The sequence below is a fragment of the Lepidothrix coronata genome, unplaced genomic scaffold, assembly GCF_001604755.1.
Source record: "Lepidothrix coronata isolate B3197 unplaced genomic scaffold, Lepidothrix_coronata-1.0 Scaffold115, whole genome shotgun sequence".
Taxonomy (NCBI): domain Eukaryota; kingdom Metazoa; phylum Chordata; class Aves; order Passeriformes; family Pipridae; genus Lepidothrix; species Lepidothrix coronata.
Genome location: NW_016690295.1, coordinates 1,007,647 through 1,028,179, shown reverse-complemented (window position 1 = coordinate 1,028,179; position 20,533 = coordinate 1,007,647). Strand labels below are relative to the sequence as shown.

The window sequence follows — 20,533 nt, the reverse complement described above, 5'->3', positions numbered from 1 at the left end:
TTCTTGTCTTGAAATCTGGTGTGTGTGCATTAGAATGAGGATGTAGAGAGTTAGAATGTAGAGAATTAGAAAAATATAAAATATTTGAATTATAGCAAGAATAACAATGGCCTGGTTTTTTTTTGTCAGCAACCTGCATTCTGTCCCTTGATCCATAATATCAGAGATGGATGGATCTGGCCATGCAAAATGTTTTTTTGTTTGTTTTTTTTTTTTTAAATTGCTTGGGTTTTCCAATCCAGCAATACAAAATACCAGCTGCATAGTGGAAGTTAAAAGAAAGGGAGTGGGATTCACCAACTGCAAGCATGGCCTGCCTGTGGTTCCTTTGCTTGCATTTTCACCTGAAATGCCAGTTCACTTAGTTTGGAATTAACCACTGCAACGCTGAGTGTTCTGCTTGCTACTCAAGGCAGCACGTTCCTGGACAGTATTGCTTATCATTTCCACTCTGTTTTCAAAGACCTGTGCCCGTGGAGGGGGAGCAAATGTCCAGCTCACATCCCTGGTGATTCCTTACCCCCGTGTCTCCTAGATCTCCCCAGCACTTGGGATATCTCTATTAAATGAAAGCGTTGACTTCATCTTTTCCCTCGCAAGATGGCAGCATTGCTTCAGGGAATAAGGCTGTTTTTAATATTTCTGTTTTATCCAGTCTGTGAGAGAAACTCTGACAGGTGTGCTCATTTGTGTTATCTGAATTTACATATCAACATCAGTTCACAGGACAGGATGAGCTTCATTCGTTTGCTGCTGTGTTTGCTGGCTTTGCGATGAAAATAAGTTGCTCTAATGAGTTTTGTGAATTGTACTGAAACTATATCATTTTCATTCTTTGTCATTATTACAGTGACTCAAGTTAATAATGCAGTTGCATTTCTGAGATTTCAGCTGCAAAATTTGATTGTTTCAAATGCACTAAGCAGAAATATCTTACAGGAATTTTAATTTCAGATTCTTACATGGGTAAAAAAAAAAAGTACGAGTGCTTTTATTCTTTTGGGTCTTGATCCAACTTTCTCTGAAGTCAATGGCTGAGTCAGAATTTTAGAGTAAGTCCTGTAAAGGGGATCAGAACAGCTAATAAGAAATGTGAATAAAGTAGGCTTTTATTTATTTTTGTATTTTGTTCCCTATATACATAATCAGGAATAATGAAAGAGCTGCTGTTTGAACCATTAGAAGCATCAACCTTGAGTTACCTCTGGGCATTACCTTTATTTGACTTCAGGGCAGCACTGATTGACTTCTAAAGGAATTATACGAGTTTATTTCTGATTCTAAAAATGGATCTAACAATTAGGCCTTACCCATAAGGAATAAAAAACTTGGAAATACAGGAAACCTCACTGTGCTGTCTTGGATGAGGTCCAACTTCCCAAAAATATAGATGTATATTTTTTGCTTTTAATTATCATTTTGCCTGTGATTTTGATTTAAAACCAAAAGCATGACTTGTGAGCTGAAGAATAATATTTTCTAATTCCTATGGTTGTTTTATAACTCTCTTCAGATATTTCACTTGGCAAAAATGCTAACAAGACCATTTTCATTTTTAAATTGGGAAAGCATTTTCCATTATTGCCTGGAGATATGTCTTTTTTATACTTATAGTACTGAAAGACATGTACTTTGCTGTGCTGAGTATTATTTCAAGGAAATATTGGCTGGTGTGCTATAACACTTTAACAAGAAAAGATTTAAAGTCTTGTATTTTCATTTTCTTGGATATTTTTAGGCTGAGCAGAAAAAAAACCCCAAACAACTTAGCTTGCTTTTCTTTTAACTTCTCAAAATTCAAAATGCTTAAGATGTCACTTGGCACTTTTAGGACTAAGGCAGGTTTAGTCTGCAGATAGTCACTTTGTTTGCACTTTTAGGACTAAGGCAGGTTTAGTCTGCAAGTTTAACTTTCTACTGACAGCCCAAGGCATCTGACTTAACATTCAGAGATCTCAAAATTCATATATTTAAGCTTGGAATGTATGAATTCAGTATTTAATGTCTTCTTTAATGTACCTGGAGATTTTTATTGGTGCAGTTCTTCTCATCTTCAGCAATTCACAGCAATTCCTCTCATCTTCAGTAATTCTAAAATTACTGAAGGAAAAAAGCCATGGATATAAATGATATAGGAGAATGAAGTCAGGTCCATGTGTGATAAAAAAATGCTGAATTCTGCTCTTTTCCTCCTACTCCAGCATAGATGCTAAGTAAACTAAAGAAATGTTACCTGATGGTATCTTCATTTGCAGAGGCTGCTGTCTCCACTTTAATATATATTCTGGGTTGTTGGAAGAATTGAACTGGGACACATGGACAGCAGCATGTGAGAGCTTCAAAAAGGTAAGTTCAAACACTGGAGGATGTTTTGGCTCCTGCAGGTCAGCACACCTCCATCATTCCAGCTCTCTTTGGTTAAAAAACAGAGAGAGCAGGACTGTAACCTCCTGCTCACACACAGTCTCCATGAGCCTCCTCACTCACTCCTCCTGGCAGTAGGACAAGTCTGGCATTCAAAGGGAATTGAAAGACATTCTGCTTTAGAGAGGAAGATAATTCAAGGGCAAGCCTGTGGCAGAAAATTAAGAGAGATTGTTTAAGGAAACTAAATAATGAAGGTTGTTGGTGATGAAATGCACTATTGATCACATTCAAATCCAACCCACACTGTTAAAAGTCAGAAGGTATTCTTTTAGTATACAATATGAAACAAATATCCCCTCTTCCTAGCAGATGAGAATTCTTGTTCTAAGTGGGTCTCACTGGTTTAATCAGCAGTGATCATATTTGTGGTCCTTTAATTTAGAAGTACTGATGCTAATGTTTAAGTCAATTTATTTTTTTTAGAAAGCATTTAGAATGTGTTTGGCTTTTGCCGTGTTTTTCAGGGCTGTTTAGAAGCACATTTGAAATAAATGGGAGAATGAGGTACTTTTAAACTTTATAGTGGCACTTGTAAGACAAACCCCAAACTTCCATGATGTAGCTTTTTCACATGTGTTAATTCCATAAGCATTTGTGCCCACCTGACTCAAAAAGAAATAGAAGATTTCATTCTGAGGAGTTGAAAGTCAGTACTTTTCACACCTGCTTAATACAAAGCACAAACAGAAAGAATAATGTTCTTCCCTGTGAGCATTCAGAGAACATAATAGAAAAGCAGGTAATGAGGACAATACAGATCTCAGATGGTTTAAGGAAATGCTGAATTTTGATTTTATACTAGTTTTTAGTGTGGTCTATTTGTTTTCACTTCTAGAATAATACTAATCCAAGTTTGTATTAGGATCCATATGAGCAATTTTCATAGAATATCTTGGTATTTGTTTGCTACTCTTGAAAGCCATGTTGAATGACTAAAAATTATCAGTAGTAACATACAAATAGTTGGGAGCATCTCCTTTTTCAATGCCTCACTTCAGCCATGAAAGAATTTGCAAAGATACTGTTGAATGTGATCAGATTACAAAATTTAATTCTCACTCAGAAACACTGAAATGTTCCATTTCAAATTCCCATCCCATTTTACTTCTCCATACTTTAAGGATTTACATTGGCATTACAAAGGTAAGAAGGGCTGAACATTTAAATTTTGCTTGGTTCGTATCCTGATGAAGGTGCACCATTAGAAAGTAGGTTATTCAAAAGGATGCATTATGTTGGAATATTCATAAAAATGCTTTTCAGTAGCTGAGTGCTGCTCAAAATCATTGGATGGGTCTTCATTTGGCTTCTATTTTACTGCAAATAAGAGGCATTGAGATCCCAAACTTTTAATTAATAATTATTTATTTTTTAATTATAAGTTTCTGAACTTTATATAATGCAAATGTGTCAAAAGAAAACTTGCTCTGAAAAGGATAAGTAGATATATGGTCAAAATGACATTAATACTTTTGCTCAAAAACGTAATTAGAAGAACATATGTTGCATTGTGAATAACAATGTTTCTACTAATAAAGGAAAGGATTTATTAGAAGTAGCCTTTGGGCCAGATTCCACTTTCTTTCTGCTACAACAGATGTGGAATAAACTTAAAGCAGAAAAATAGCAGAAAAACATGAGCTATTGCTTGCAAGGATTTTATACTGGCATATTTGGGATTAGTGTCTGTTCCATTTGGTGTATATAAATTTTTAAGGGGTAATGTATGTGGTAACTACAACACTTATTACCTAGTCCTAAGCATTGTCTGTTATATTGGCTTCTCTGGAAAGTAGCACAATAAATAATTTTTATGCTTTACTCGGTATTGCTAAGAAATTTGGTAATATTCTACCATTTGGAGGTTGAAGAGAATTAAATAAAGCCTAAAAGCAGTGGTATTAAGGTTAAATGCTAGGCTGTTAATGTAGAAGAACATGTAAGTTAATTCTGCTTGTAAGTCCTCAGATCTTTGGGGTGCTTATTCAGGAATAATTCATGACAAATTAAGCAAAACAGAGGTTTGTAGGCTGTGGAAGAGCTTTTCAGGAAATGTGAGCTGTTATTTGATACAGCAGCATTCAGCCTTCCTAACAGACTAACTTTTTTTAAGTATCAGAGCTGTAAAAACAGGTATAATTTTAAGGTTACAAGTGATATATTTTATATAATTTTTAAAATTTATTAAAATTATGTGTCCTAAAACTATATATGAAATATTTATTTAGAGTCCATCACGCTTGACAGGTGAAAGATGTAGGTGCATGCATTCAGTTGCATGGTTGAAGAAGATGTATAAAAGAGAAGGAAAACCAAATTACTGAATAACAGTAAATTGAAAGATACTGGAGAAGAAGCTGGAGGGCTTTAGAATAAAAAGGAAAGTAAATTAATAGTCATGAAGGAGTTTGCAGATGAAAATGAATCCAGGAGACAGGCAGAAGTGTCTGAATGAATTGTGAGTAATGGAAAGAGTGGACAGAATATATGGGAATAGGTGATTAGAAATTTAGGAATCTTTCAGTCTTTAAAATGTAAACTTAACTGAGAGAAGTCTTAATATCTCATAATCCAATCAGGCTGTTTAGGGCTCCCTACAGTCCCAGCAAAGAGCAGATTATTTTGCTTCATTTGCATGCAGGCCTATGTGGAAAATACATAGTAAGGAATTGCAGGAGGGTTCTCAGTGGATTTGGAGCAGGAATAGCAGTTGTACATTTGAAGGCAATGGTCTAATTGTCTGTGGCTGGGCCGCTGCAGAAATCCAAGATTATAAATATACCTGTCAGTGAAAGATACTTGCAATGAATTTTCTCATAGGTAACAAAATTGAGATGAAACACCTGACAGTTAAGGATAAATAGGCTAAAAAAGAATGTGCACTGCAGTGTTCCAGGGGCAGTTGTTTCTTTGTTTCTTTCTCAAATCCCTGTGCAAGAATAAAAGCTGAAAAGTAGAACTGAGCTGGAGTGTTTGCAGCAAAAGGTGCAGTAAGAAGAGAAAAGGATGTTTGTGTCCTGCACTAAACAGGGGTGGCTGTGTTAGTCTCCACCATTATCAGTAGCAAGCTTAAGTGGTCAGATGTTATTGAAAGTTATTGAAACTAAAACAAGGTGTAGGCTCTGAAAATGTCCTCTGCAAGACACAGAGCTGAGCTACATAGGCAGGAAGAGCTTTTGTAATCCCAGTCTCAGAGGGGGAAGAAAGGAAGCCGTGTACAACTGATGTATATTGATGGGTGACCTTGATACTGGCACTGCCAACAACAAAAGTTAGCAGGCAGCAGGTTTTGTGGAGAATATTTGAAGTAAGGTTGGAAGAACAATCAACTGAGGAACAGAAGCTTTGACTGTATTGTAAAAACAAGCACTAACACCTGCTGTGAGCCTAAAGCCTTTAATTGTCGCTTTCTGAAAGCTAAAAACTCCCCAAACCGTGCAGTATCCAAAATAAGTCCCAGTATAATAGCCCAGGGTAAGCAAGTGCCTCTCATTTGCAAATTGACTTTACCTTTTTGAAAAACATTGCTCAGGAGCATTAGGTGCCTGATACAATGTAGGTTTGTAACAATCTCTGTAACGTGCTAATCCCATGCTAAGAAATTAATTGATATCAGAGGGCTGGAGCACATTTATGATTTCTCTTGAATGAGTAAAATGTAGTGGTGAAAGGTATGTATGGTACAGAGATTGCTCAGAGATTGCTGGAGGAAATCTCCAATGCTTTTTGCAATGCTATTTGCATATAATAACCTGAAATTATGTCTTAATACTGACATAGTGAGTTAAGATTCACTCGCAGGGTCCTGATATAAGGCACTTGATATTTATACTGTGTACAAAGTGGAGTTTTTTAGTCATATAGTGTTTCTGGAGATAGTTTCCATGTGTTTTCCATGTTACTCTGTTCAGCTCTGAAATGTGCTGCTCAATGGCATTGAATTAAGTTGTTCTGCTTTGTTCCTTTGCAGGTGAGGAAATACACCTTCTAATTAACCAGAAATGAAGTTGTGGGACCAAAAATAAACTTAGTTCTTTCAAATTTCAAGAAGAATAAAGACTTTGTAGATTACATTTTACCTTCATGGCAAATCTTGTCTTCTAACTGTAGTTGAGTAGGATGGTATTTGTTAAGCATTTGAAATGATCACTGAAGGGGCTTTAAAGGAAATGCCATGTGGATTGCATAGAGTTTAGGTTCCTAACTGTGGAGACAGCAGCTTAACAAAGATTGTGTGAGTATTTCTGGTTTGGTTCAGACCAGCTGCAATATATTGTTTAAACAGGCTATAAAAACAGCCTTTCTAAATCTGAGCACTGTGATGATTCCAGCAAGCTCACTGAAACAAGTTATTTTTGGCAGGGAAGAAAGAAGATAGGACTTGGTATCTGCACTGAAAACCTAATTTTCTGTTTATTTAGGGAACAGGAAATGGGAAGCAGCATTACAGCTGAGGATAAAGCTAGCATAAAACAATGAGGACGAAAAAGCTAAGATAAAACTGACCTCTTTAGGGGGAGAAATGAGGCTGATAGATGTATCTGGTTGGCTTGGTGGGGAAGACATAAGAGGAAAGTTTGGGGTTATTTGGATTGGACTGATGTCTGAAAATGGCAACCAGTGAGGTTCTTGAGGGGGAGGGGGGAATTTTTTTTAACTCTTACACGTATTTTCTATGTAACATCTTGCACTTTCTGAGGTCCCTTTTTAAAGCACTTTTCCAGATAACATTTATACTCCTTGACACCTTGTGTTTGGAAGCCACGTGTGAAATTTTGATAGTAATTAAATGCCTCTTGTTACTTTAGAAAACAATGATAATACAGTTTATAAATTTCCACTGTTCTATGCTACTGAATGTTCTTAAATTAATCCATTATTAAGGATGAAAGAGCTGTGATTCTGTGCTCCATGCAATGCTTTTCTGGCTAGTTCAGCACCACTACAGAGTTTGTAAACAAGAGAACTGAAGCTATAAAATTAACTTCAAAGTAGAGTAAAAGGCTAAAGAGCATGGCATTTGAAAATGGATCCTGACAAATTCAAGGAAAGAGTTATATTCAGGGCTAGGATGTTCTTGAATATTTTAAATGGATTAGAAAGAGTTGTTAAACTGAGTGTCTTTTTGGTTTTAATCAATTAGTTGAGCATTGCCACTAAGTACCTGAAGGATCGAAGAAGAATTCTTTCCCCCTCATACATTCAGATTTTTTCATCATTACATTTGTTGGGGTTTTTTTTATTTTTCTTTGCTAGGAATTAAAGATGAGAGTCTGAACATGCTATACTGCAATTCCTATAGGAAATCTTAATGATCCTGTTTATGTTTTCCACCCATGCTTGGGACTGCCATCTGGCATGCAGTTGCCAGATTTGAGGGGAGTAAGGAATTCTCTTCTCCCCCACCCTCTCATCCTTGTTTACACTGGCACAGCCTGTTGGGATCTTTATTTTTCTATGCTCTTCTGGTTTATGGAGCAAAGTTCGCTTCCTGGGCTTAGTTCAACTGCTTCACTGTGGCTCCCTGGAAGTGCAAGACCTTCAGTGCTGCTAAATACACTTTCTCATTATTTCTGTGTGATGTCTGAAGGGGTTTTTTATCTTTTATACTAAAGATATACATTACAGGCTGCGATAGTTTTTCAACTGCTGTGTGTATGTATGGGCAGAATGGGTGTTGATTTTACATTTTAATCTAACATCTACTGAATATGTTTAGGACTTCGGGGTGATCAAGGTAGTCCCTCCCATCATTTACACCTCTGTTCTGCTAGGAAATGTCTCTGATACATTCACGGAAGCAGCAAAATCAATATTGTGCTTTAGCCCTGAATGTATTTGGAATTTTGCTTTGAAAAATCCTTCATTTTAGACTATTTCTTTGCTATGCAATACTGTAGGTTGTACATCCTCAATCTGGTTTATGTGACTGCACCAGTAATAGAGTCGAACTGTTTATAGTCTGATTTCTCAGTGGAAGATCTAGAGTTCAGGGAAAAAATGCATGAGGATCTGTGACTCCAGAAGCATTACCTGAAAGGTGTTCAAAATCTAATAATCCTAACATTTTTACTTTTTAACAAGATCACAGCACTCCTAGCCTTTCAAATACCTTTCTGTGGGACTTATAAAACAAATATTAATATGCAAATGTGAAGGCTTTGAGCTAATTGAATATTAATTATTTTTGGAACATGCTGCTATTGAGATGTTTGAACATTAAAGACAATGAACATTACATAATTGATAAGAATGGCTTATCAGTTAAAACAGAGTTTTGTGTGACTGTTGATGAATGGCTTAAAGTCATATTAGTTTAATGGTTTCTGTCAGTACAGAGTTAATTTTTGAGGTGCAAGGTGATATTAGTGTGTTGGATAGGAGGTTGTAGAACACTATGATAGGTCAATACCAGCTTTGCCAGTGTTGCTACATTCAGAAATAGTGTACTTTACTCAGACATGGGGGAATGCAATGATTTTTTGTGCTCTCCTTTCAGCAATTCTGTTTTTATTTTTATACTTTGCATTAATTCTCTTTATAACAGTCATAAATGGTATGATCTGTTAAACTTCTAAGGTGCAGCTGTATTCATTCAGGGAGTGTGCTTAGATAGTAAATAGGAGAGACCACCTCTCCTTGCAGCTCTGAACAGGCTACAAGGGTGGATTTATCTGTGTGTGACATGAAATCCCAACTCTGCTCTGGTTTCCTGCAGCCACTGTGTGGGACCTGGAACCTGAGGAGAACCTGTGCTGCAGCACTACAAATGTCTTGGTTCCAAAAGTTAAATGAGGGAATGAGGCTCAGGTGATCATCAGCAAATATGAGCCTGCTGCTTAGTAAACAGGGGTCTTTAGTGACTTTTTCGCTAAAAGCAATGAACAGTGATGTGTTTCCAGCCTGAGGAGACAGGACAAAACGAGCAGGGCAAACCTATGCTGCAGATCAGGTATAATTAATTTCTCTGTAATTAAGTCACAGAGTAATTTCTGTTGAAAGGGGTGCCTGGAATCTGAGAATTAGCAAGCTCCTCTGTAAAGAACTGTCAGATGTAAGGAGGGAGCTATAAATGTGAGTGATTGCAGAATGATCTAGTGTGAAGATAACTGCCCGTCACTGGCTAGCAGGGAAGTGGCCCAGAGGGGCCATCTTCACTTAAAATATATGTACACAGGAGGCTTCAGAGCAATAATATATTTGCTAAGAGAAAACTATTGCATCACTCATCTATTAGGTGAGGCAGATCCGTCGGTGAGTGCCAGCAGGAAAGAAAGGAACTAGGAATACTCAGGACCTGAGGAATGGATGAGCAGCCGGAAGGAAAGAGCCCATTTATATGAGAAGCAGTTGCATCAACTGACACCTGCATTGGCAGATGTTTAGGACCAAATCCGTGGGTCTCATGCCAGAGCACAGACAGCAGAGGGAAGGGCAAAGCAGCACTGCAGCCCCACTGCCTGGGAGCGTGGAGCCCACCTGAAAGAGCGCAGGGAGACAGAACTTGCTTTCTTCAGTCTCGTCAGAAGAGATGGATTAGGGGCAGGACAGAGTCAAATTTCTCTCAGCCATTTCCCTGGCAAAGCAGAGAAGTTGTTTTATTTGACTTATCTACCAAAAAGCCACACCTGAGAATGAATAGATGCGTTACTTTAAACATATTTGAACAAAAGCACTGCAATACATTTCGGACATACAGCTTGCAACAAGTATAGATTCTCTGTATAGATGCAGAAAAGGATGCAGTTCTTGAACTTGTATATTACTTTTATCTTTGATGATGCTACATTAGAAAGAAATGGGATACCATACAAATATTTTTTTGTAATAAACGAGTACATCGAAAGTATAAGATAAAGGCGGAAGATAAGTGAGGACTCAGAGCAAGAAGACTCATCAGAAAAAATGCTTTGCAGATGTGTTCACTGTGGTGTGACACAGACATTTTTCTTGTTTCCTCTTTCAAAATATATGAGTTAAAAAGCATATGCTAAATCAGGTAAGACTAAACTGTTAGTGCTATGCAACTGTCCTTGCTGAAGGATAGCCTTTATCTCACATGATTACATTTACAGTTGTATTGTAATAGAGCTGTGTACTAATGGGATGATTTAGCCATAAATCCAAAAGCCATATTGAGGCTATTAGAATGTTGAGGGTGTCTGGTGCAAGCCTCCCTGGTGCACTTTCTGGTCTGGAAGGAAACCAACTAGATGCAAATCACCTTTTGTGGGAAAATAAGAGCCTAATCTGTGTAAGGGTCACACTCCAATGTAAAATATGTATGGATTTATCAGTGGGAGTCATTACCAACATACCTTTCTGCTGCTCTTTGCCTCATTGTGTGCACCAGCTCAAGTGGAAAATCAAGTGACAGATTAATGCTACGCATTTGCAAAACCCCTTTGAGAGGAGCAGACACTGTTGTCTGTAAATTTAAGCCTTTTAAGAGGTTAAGATGGGTGAAGGTGAAACAAATATTATTGTACTTAACAGTGTACTCCTGCACTCTACAAGGCTTGATTCTCTTCCCCCTTGAAGTCAATTGTGAGGCTTCTATTGACATTAATGGGAGCGGGCTCGGCCTGTTCCTGAGCTGGAGAGGGGCTGTACGAAGAGCTCTTCAGCGTTTCCTTTAAGTGCAGAAAGACAAATGTTTTTAAAAATAAGAGAAACAAACAATGACAAAACACCACAAACAACCTACATGTTATTTGCAAAATGTGGTACTGAAATCTATATTAGTATTTAAAAGGGGGCTGGGGAGAGGGTTGTTGATATTCTGTCTATTCCTGCAAGAGAAGTCCTTTAGTGGGGAGGGGTGAGTTTTGATAGCTGGCCTTGGTGCACTGTTGCCATGGTGAGTTGCAAACAATTCCTCCCTGGATTCTGGTGGTTTTGTGCATTTGCTAAAGTTAACACTGTTACCAAGTGAATTATTTAGTTGAGAATTCCTGGTTTATAATTTGTTGGTTGCAGAATTCTGGGACTAAAGTTTCAGTCTTGGAATGGTTGGCTCCTGATAAAGCAGTTTGAGGTGGTTTCCTATGCCTAAATAAGCATCCTCTGGAAGGTGTGAAATGTACCAAATACAGGAAATGGAAAAGAGCCCCTGGCATTTCATGAGATTTTTTGAGTGTTCCTGACTATTTGCCAAGGCTCATTCAAAGTAAATGGACGGGTTACTTTCTAATAGTTCATGGGCAGTGACCCATATAAGAAAAACTTCTGAAGAAATCATGAGTGCTTCACTGGCTTTACTTACCTAAATGAATTTTTGGAAAGGGACCTGTTTTTACTAGAAACAGATTATTAGGCACATTTTACGTTTATATTTGCTGCCTTCTTGCTATCACTTAACTGCTTTGGGTGGGACAGACTAACCAGATAAGGTTCGAGCTTCTGTTGTTGGAGAGAGAAACCAGGATCTGAGCTGAAGGGCATTAATCCACAATTAAACGTAGGAAACAGGAGCTGTCCATACAAGGAAAAAAATGGAAGCAATGAACTATAATGTTCATCTGTTCTAGGACTGGAAGCAGGCTGACAGAACAAAAATCTAATTTGGAAAGCAGCTGGTCACACCCAGATTCTGGGTTAACATATGAACTTTAATCCCTAAGAGAAATATGGAAGTTATCCCTGAAGCCAGCTATGCAGACTGGCTGGATATCCAGCCTGTAAATGCAGTGGAGTTGCAAATAGTAGTGAACTTCATAGAACTGTTTAGTTTTGGTTTATTGTTGGTGGATTTTTTGCTGTCCTTACCGATGCAAGAATAATTAACATGTCACTCTGCTCATTACACAGGATGTTATGTGTCACTTGAACTTGGAGAAGTGCTGAATTTGAGGCAGATCCATGGAAGGATGTACTGTGCCCCCTTTGCCTGGTCACTTCTTGGCAGTGTGGAAAACAATGAGTTCTGACTGAAATGTTTGTATGGCCCAGGTTGGAAATGAATTAACGACACACTGCAGTGATTGATTCTTTAGGGCTTGAAAGGGGGAAGAAAACAGCAGTTTGTGGCTGGATAGGCACTTGATATGGTGAGGAAGCAGATACGTAAATGAAATAATACATCCTTGCTGTATAGAACGTTGTCTGGAGAGATGGTTCTTTAATTGTATGTCCTATATGACTGTAGGACAAGGAAGTCCTGAATTGAGATTTCTATTTGTTTACATAATATAGAATGGTGTTGGGGTTTTTCTTACTTTTTTCTAGGCAAAAGTGCACGTTTCTTCCACAGTCAAATATTTAGGATATTATAAATAACTTCTCAGCAATGCATAGTTGCTGGCATTGAAATGGGACGATGTGAGTAATGAATGTTGACTTGGAATTACAGCCGGTATGGTAATGAAATAAAGCCCCATTAGATTTAAGTAATTTGCAAATTGAGGTTGTTATCACATAAATAATTGTATCCTTGGCTGATGTGAGGGAAGGGTCATATCAGTCAATCAAATAGGAAAAAAGACTTTTAAAGAAATGTAAGCTAGCATGGATGTTAAATTATGGATTAATTCCATACATGCACAGCAGTAAATTCCCACCAGTAGACAGCTGTCAAGGTTGCCTAGAAAACTTTGCTACATTTATTTTCAATGTGATAATTCTGCTCTTGTTCTACTTCTACGAAAGGTCCAGGTAATTATTTTTTGTGCAAATTCCAACAACACATCAGTTTATCACAATGCTTGTATTAGTCATAAATACTTAAAATTAACTACAAGTTATTCAGATGCTAAATAGGTGCATGTATTGTTCAGTTTCTAGGTCAATTTTGACTTTCTTAACCTGTGCCTTTCAAAAGAGTAGGCATAAAAAATCATGTTTGAAAGATTCATCCATTGAATCACTGGAGTTCTAGTAAATGAGTATTTTTACCTGAAGGAGGTAGAGGAGAATCAAAATGCATCACAAATCTCTGTGAACCAAGAGTGTTTCAGCCTCTCTGTATAAGCCTGGTTGTGTTCTGCTGTGGAGATGTTTTGTTGCCACTGGGTTTCCTCTGACAGAAGGTTTGACCAGGGGTGTGTGTAACTATAGAGCATCTGATCTATTTCTTTACCTTCCTTAATTAAAATCAGATCTATTTGTTAGAAAACACTGTGGAAAAGCTAGAGGCACCAAAAGGGAGCCTTCAATACAGAAACTAACTGCAAGCCTCTGGAAACACTGAAGCTCAAAACAATGAAAATCTCTGCAGTTATGGCAAAGCAGAGTATCAAAGGACAGCAAAGTCACCCTGACAGGTCAGTAGTTTAAAGTAGCTATAAATAAAACCTGAATTCTCCAGTTGTGCCAGCTGGGGTCAGGGAAAGTGTTTTATTTTCCAAACAGAAATTTATCCCATAAATTTGTTGATTAAATAGTCAAACATCTTCTCAAACAAGAAATACTTAACTACTCTTTTTCTCTTTTAATAGCTGACTTCTGAAAATTTTCAGTTCTGTCTACATTTTCCCCCAAGTATGACATCGTATTAACGATAAAAAATTGGGTTGAATGAGAGTGCTGCAAAACTGTCTGAGCATTGAGTATGGGTGCCATAAAGGCTTCCTGCTAAAGCACCAGTCTCCCCATAACTGTAGAAATACTGATATGAATTTGCTACCCTTGACTTCTCCCTGCCTCACTGTTTGTGGACTAACTTAGGCCTCTAAACAGTGTGTTTAAAATGCTGCTAAATCAGAACACCTCTTTGCGAGGGTCTTTAGAGGTGTGATGGTGGGCTGTAATCCTTTTCAGTAAGGATATTCCACTGTAGAGTTGCCTGTGAGTTACTGGCAGGTGGTTTAACATTACCTCTTCTTTTTACAGGATGAAGTCAGACATCTGGCACTGACTGGGTGTCCCCTGCAAGGCTGTGCTCCATTCCAGTCGTTCTCCTGTGTAACTGGCTGTAAAAAGGACATGATGTTTTTTTCCATCACACGCCCTCTCTCCTGGCATTGAATGCTATAGCTGAGATGTGCAGGTGGAGGAGGAATTTGCTTATTGCCAAAGGAAACTCCAAAGCAGAAAAAGGCTGAGCTAGGTGATTCACAGGGGAGTTGTTTTGGTTTTGTTTGTTTTCCCCAAAGGGCTGCCATCATCGTGTGAGGGTACAGGGCTGTACCTTGTGCTATACCCTGTCCTGGGGGGGCATCAGGCAAAGCATCACCAGACAGCTGAGGGAGGGGATTGTCCCACTCTGCTCTGCAGTGGTGAGGCCTCACCTTGAATATTGTGGCAGTTTTGGTCACCATGATATAAGAAAGATATTAAACTGTTAGAGAGTGTCCAAAGGAGGGCAATGAAGATGGTGAGGGGCCTTGAGAGGAAGTCATGTGAGGAGGGGCTGAGGGCACTTGGTCTGTTCAGCCTGGAGGAGACTGAGGGAAGACCTTATGAGGGGAAGAGGAGGGGCAGGCCCTGATTTCTTCCCTCTGGTGACCAGTGACAGGACCCAAGGGAATGGTCTGAAATTGTGTCATGGGAAGTTTAAGTTGGATATTAGAAAAAGATTCTTCACCCAGAGGGTGGTTGGGTGTTGGAACAGGCTTCCTAGGGAAGTGATCACAGCACCAAGTCTGGCAGAGTTCAAGAAGCATTTGGATCATGCTCTCATGCACAAGATGTGATTCTTGTCACTTGTGCAGGGCCAGGAGTTGGACTTTGATGATTCTAGTGGGTCTGTTCCAAGTCAGGACAGTCTGGGGTTCTGGGGGTAGAGTACTGAAGCAGCTGCTCCTGCTCAAGGTGGACCTAGCCTGGGATTACATCATTGTTATTGTCATAGTTTGAAGTTCCAGGCTAACAATTTATCTCTTTCCGTTAGACTTCTGTTCTTTGAAAACTGATAATAAAGCAAGAACTTTAACTCTGCAAAAATTATTGCTTTTTGGAGTATTTGCTTAAATCAGTATCGGAATGATAAAGCTGAGGGGCTGGTCTGTCATGTAGTTTGACTAGTCACTTCAGTTTGAAGCAAGTATGGAAGGTGATATAAACTGAGGTTGTGGCTGAACTGTGGAGAGTTAGGGAAAAATTCTCTCTGCATATGAATGTGTATATTCTTTAAATATTAACTAGTGTTCCATATTACAATAGTCAAGGATGACTACTGCTATCCATTCATTTTTTTTGCTTCCTTTCATATAATATAAGAAAAAAAAATTGCTAAAACTATGTTTTAAATTATTAATATGACATTAGATGGCCAAACAGTTGCTCTTTTTTTCTCCTGAGCTTCCTACTCTGACAAGAAGACAGGTGGCCTAGAACTGCTGTGGAGAAGGCAGCATAATCAGGGGCAAGGGGTCAGTTACAGTGGAATTAGATAGACAAATAACCAGGGTTCAGGGATATGCTTAAATGAACAGCATAGTTTGCACTATCTGTCGACAGTTATTTTAAGATGCATAAAACACTGAGTTCACAATGTCCTATTTTTGCAGGGATAGGCTGTAAAGACCATAAATCCTGTGAAAAGGGTCAGAATCTAATTTACAGGTCTGATTCAAAGTTTGCTGAGGTCAATGGAAACCTCTCTGTTAAGTTTAGTTTGGATCATATCTGAAGGAAAAAAATTGTGTTGAGAGAGTGCTAAGATGAAATGAGGAAGTAAAAGTTTTCCCAGTATACGTGCACTTCTCATATATCTATCATTGAAACAGTTTATGAGACTGATAGACTATCTCTCATGGTTCTATTTTGATTTATTTCAGAATACAGTGACCTTAGTGAGTTAAGAGTGAGATTATTCATTACCTGCTCTTATAAGCCAAATGGAGGTGCATGTTTGCCCCAGGGATCCAGGTGTGTAGTAGATTTGGGAAGATGTCTCCTTCAAGAATGTCCTTTTCGGTACAGAATGAACCAGAAGTACTTTTGGAATTATTTAGTCCATTGAACATACAATCCTGTAGTTCTCCTCTGGTTAAAAACACAGGGTGACATTTTCTGCTGATGAAAATGCATGCTGCTCCACTGACACTTGTGAGCCATATCATCACATTCTCCAAAGAACTTGGTCTGGTTTTTCGGGGTTTTTTTGCTGTTTAGTTGTAAAAGTCCCACTTGGGACTCAGGCTATTTGTTACACCTACTGCAGAAAACCAGTGATGAGATGACTGTGATGAAAGGCACTGTACCAAACAGTCACTAATGCTAGTCTGCATCAGCTGCCTTGCAAAAGAAAAGTGGACCTTAAATCAAGCACCAGAAAAAAAGATCCTTTTGAAAGAAGGAAAAATAGTCAATTTTGAGTTTGCCCTTTTGCAGCAAAATAGAAATTGTAATGCTCCTATAATCTTAGGCCAAGGCAGACTCTGGTAAGTATAATGGGACATAAGTGCATTTTGTTTTGCTGTTAGTGAGAGTAAATTGTATAGCTGTCAAGTTGTGGCACATCTATAAGTGCTGAGTAAAACCATTGCTGGGAGTGATGAAATTAGTGTGCCAAAGGAGAGGGAAGAATGCAGATCCATCAAGTGAACCTGTTAGAACTTTGAAGCAAGTTTAAACCAGTGCAGATGCCATGACCATCTGCTGAGGAGCATGTATGGACATAATTGCACAGAACAACTGTCATTTCATTTTTTAAAAAAGCACCTTATTTTGCAGGACGTATGTATGTACGTATGCAGCTTCTCCCTCCCCCCAGAGCCCATGTCTTTGAAATAGCTGTATGTTCTTTTTTAACACTCAGCTGCAAATGATCTGATTTATTTGAGGCTCTCCTGTTGTGTGTAAGAAGTTACATCTGCCCTGTCCTGTAGAAGAAGCTGGAGCCCCTTCGCAGTTTAGCATTGCTGAACTGTGCCTTGGGGTTTATCACAGAAGTATGGAGATACTCTTAACTGTAATGATGCTCCCAGGGCTTTGTCCTTGTGGTTTGTGTCGCTAGAGCCTTAGGCAGAATGATATCTCTGTGTTATGTGGCTGCTTGTCCATTGTTTTTATCCCAGAAAGAGTGTGAGCCTCGTTCATGGGAACGTTGCTGTTCCTTCCAGTGCACGTCACTGCTGCAGAAGCCACAGAGATGCATTTGTAAATAGATAAGATTTAATAGAACCTAATGAAGGCAGTGGACATTTTCTTATGCTCAGCTGTGCCTTAATGGATGATTTCAAGTGTTTAAATTCACAAGTGGCCACAGTAAATTTCAATCCACCGTTATAAGGGAGGGATCTTTCACTCCAGCTTCCTGAGCACAGACACAGTTTTAGGTAGAAGCTCAGTTTTATCTGGTAGGAATAAAAAGTAAATATCCTATGCCTGACCTCTGTCAACTGATTGGAGTGTTCCTGAGCATGGAGCATTTGCTGTGAATTGTTCCCATTTGCTGAATTTGTCATAGTGTCTTTGCTTATTAGTGATTTGTATAATGAGAAAAACTAGAAAGATGTGGGTAAATAGGTTAAATAGTATTGTTTATCTCACACTTTTGCATCTACATTTTACATTTCTTGGGTGATGACTTTTAGTCTCTGTTTTTCTTTCTTTTGGAACAGAACATGTATTTGCAGAGGCTCGTGTTTTTCAAAAGCAGACCCATCGTAAGCATAGGAAATCTATTAAAAAATGTTTTAGGAAAAAAAAGTGATATGGCTGGAGAAAATATCTGGGCTTACCCTGAGATGAATGTTTAGGGCTTTTCTGTTTTACTGTCTTAGCAATTTTTGCCAGTGTCACTTTGCCAGCTTTAAGCCATATGATTTTATCGATTTGACTTTAGCTTACTAAAATAGTAATACGTGTAGATAGATAAATACATTCTAAAATCATCAAACCATTTCTCCCAAGATTCAAAAGTGAGTCAAGAAGTCAATGACCTAAGACTTCCTTTTTTTCTGTAGTTTTTTCCCCCTGAAATTATTTATATAGTCATTGTCTTTTTGTAGCTGGTTTTTAAAAAAGCTGAATCACTTTAATTCCTTCTGAAACAACAAAACCTCAAGTAAATACTATATGTGTAATATTTTTATTGCTTTTTTTGATCATACTGAATTAACATATCCTGTAATGTGCTAAAGGAAGGGAAACAGCGAATGCAGAAAAATTGATAGTCAGACTTGGTTTCAATGCAGATATCTCACAATACCAGTGACATTGGCCCCTGTAACATGAGTCTAGGGCCAATATTTAAGCTTTCTGTTCCAGGGGGAGTTTTTAATGACAGCACTATACTAGGAAAAAGAGCAATGCTTCCTTCCTTTGCACCACATTTGTTCTGCATTGCTAATATGAACTAGCTCTTGGTGAGTTCTGCTGGCCCTTGTCCTCAGATCTGTGGGATGGAACACGGTAAGCTTCTAAGGTAAAAGGCAAGTTTTATGTGTGAAATGAAGCTTTCTGTTTCTCAAAAATCCTTTCAACCATGAAAACTTCCCAACAGGTGTCTGGAAAGCCGAAGCATGCAATTGCAGTTCCTGCAGAAGATAGTTCAGAAATGAGAAAAATCGAAACAAAAATCACTCTGACTCCCCAGCACAGTCAGTGTACCTTGGTGTGGTCACTTGGATATCTGCCTGTCACTTCGTGCACCTCTGTTGAACATGGCTATCTGCAGACTCCACACTGAGCACTGCTTAGCCCTGAGGATGTGTTTTGCTTGTGAGTGTTCCCAGGGCACCTGAAATGCTTCACAAATTGTTGGCATGCCCACTCAGGAGCTCTGGTCACTGCTGCTGTAGATGTTTGGAATGGTTATTTGTCCCAGCTCCTCACCAGAAGTTCCCAGCAGCCTGTGCAGCTCAGGTGGCTGGCAGACCATGTGTGGGCTTCTGGCTGCTGCCATTCCTAGCCTGAATAATGAAGTTTGACCACCCCCGATGAAATTATTTATTAAAATATCGGTTTGGGAGCTGCAACAATTGGGAGATCAAATTTTCGCAGCCCTTGTGTGAAAGCGAGGTAGTGCAGAGATCACAGTTCCCAGTCACGTCAGCTATAACAGAAAGGCTGCAAATTGGTGCCGGAGATCAAAAACAGGTTTTTTGAGCATCAGAACAAGAATCATGAAGAACTGCTCTCTCAAGGAAGCTCAGTCTGAGTTCTTAAAGAGACTGGGCTGCTGAGAGCTGAGGCTTTGCTGCTTGAGGTACTGTGCTGTACAAAGCAATGCTCAGACTGGTACAAGTTCAGAGGTAGCTTGTGACTGTGCCTCTTGGATTTTAGTAGAGCTTTCCCTCATCATCCTCCACTATGAGTTCAGTGTAGTGTAAGTAACTGACTGGAATACTGTGAATTTTTTTGTTCCCTGAATTCTCTGAGTTTAGAAGTTGAAAGCAGTGACCATGCAGGAGAAATTAAAGAGTGAGTAAAATGGAGAATCCTTAGTGACGTGAGGCACAGAGCACTGTGGAGACAAAGGGTCCCTGTGGCATGACCCTTGTAATGCCTCCCCTGAACTTCTCCAAGGAAATGGAATTAGTACGAAATTGTTTTGGGGAAAAAATGTTTTATAAATTAGTTGTAGTGTATGTCATCCTTGCAAATCAATAAAGCAGGGAGAAACTTGCCTGTAGGGTCTGTTGCATCATATTTAGACATAGTAATGTGTAAAATGGAGCTAAAATCATCTCCAGAGGTATCGATGACTGATATTTAATCTTATTTAATGTAAGGAAAACTATAGAAGGAAGTGCAAAAATCTCTGTATATTAAAAATCTTGAAAGAAATTTGCCTACATGAATGAACAATCTCTGGGTTCTTAGAGGAGAAACCACTTGAATCCGCCCTCCTCACTTTCTGCTTTGTACATCTCCATCCTTCTGTTCATCTGTACTAACCCCTTAAAGATCATTTTCATCCCATTTAAATCAGGTCATTTAGATGCAGGTGAATTGCTGTTGTAGAGGGATATTTGGAATTTGTGTTAAGCATTGAGTCTTGATAAGAATCCTGATTTATCAATTTATGTTGTTAATATTTTTTGTGAAGATGGGAATTTTTTAAAAGATTTCACTACAAACAGTTCTTCCAGGATTTGAATAACTCCAAATACCATGTTTGTACTTCACAACATACCTTGGGTTATAGGGAAATGTATTTCATGCTTGACATACTCTTTTTCACCATGTGCAGAGCCAGATGCAGTCCCAGTCTGAA

General features: G+C 38.6%; 1 long non-coding RNA gene across 3 annotated transcripts in view; it reads left to right on the top strand.

The window, feature by feature from the left end:
- Nucleotides 1–20,533, top strand: part of LOC108502250 — a 52,481-nt gene that overhangs the window by 14,076 nt on the left and 17,872 nt on the right. For 2 of the 3 annotated variants that reach the window (XR_001876395.1, XR_001876394.1), the window contains exons 4-6: nucleotides 2,256–2,346; nucleotides 13,524–13,688; nucleotides 14,257–14,473. This is a non-coding gene — a long non-coding RNA (uncharacterized LOC108502250). Of the gene's footprint in view, nucleotides 1–2,255; nucleotides 2,347–13,523; nucleotides 13,689–14,256; nucleotides 14,664–20,533 lie in introns of those variants that run through there. The other variant, XR_001876393.1, reaches the window with a different exon arrangement.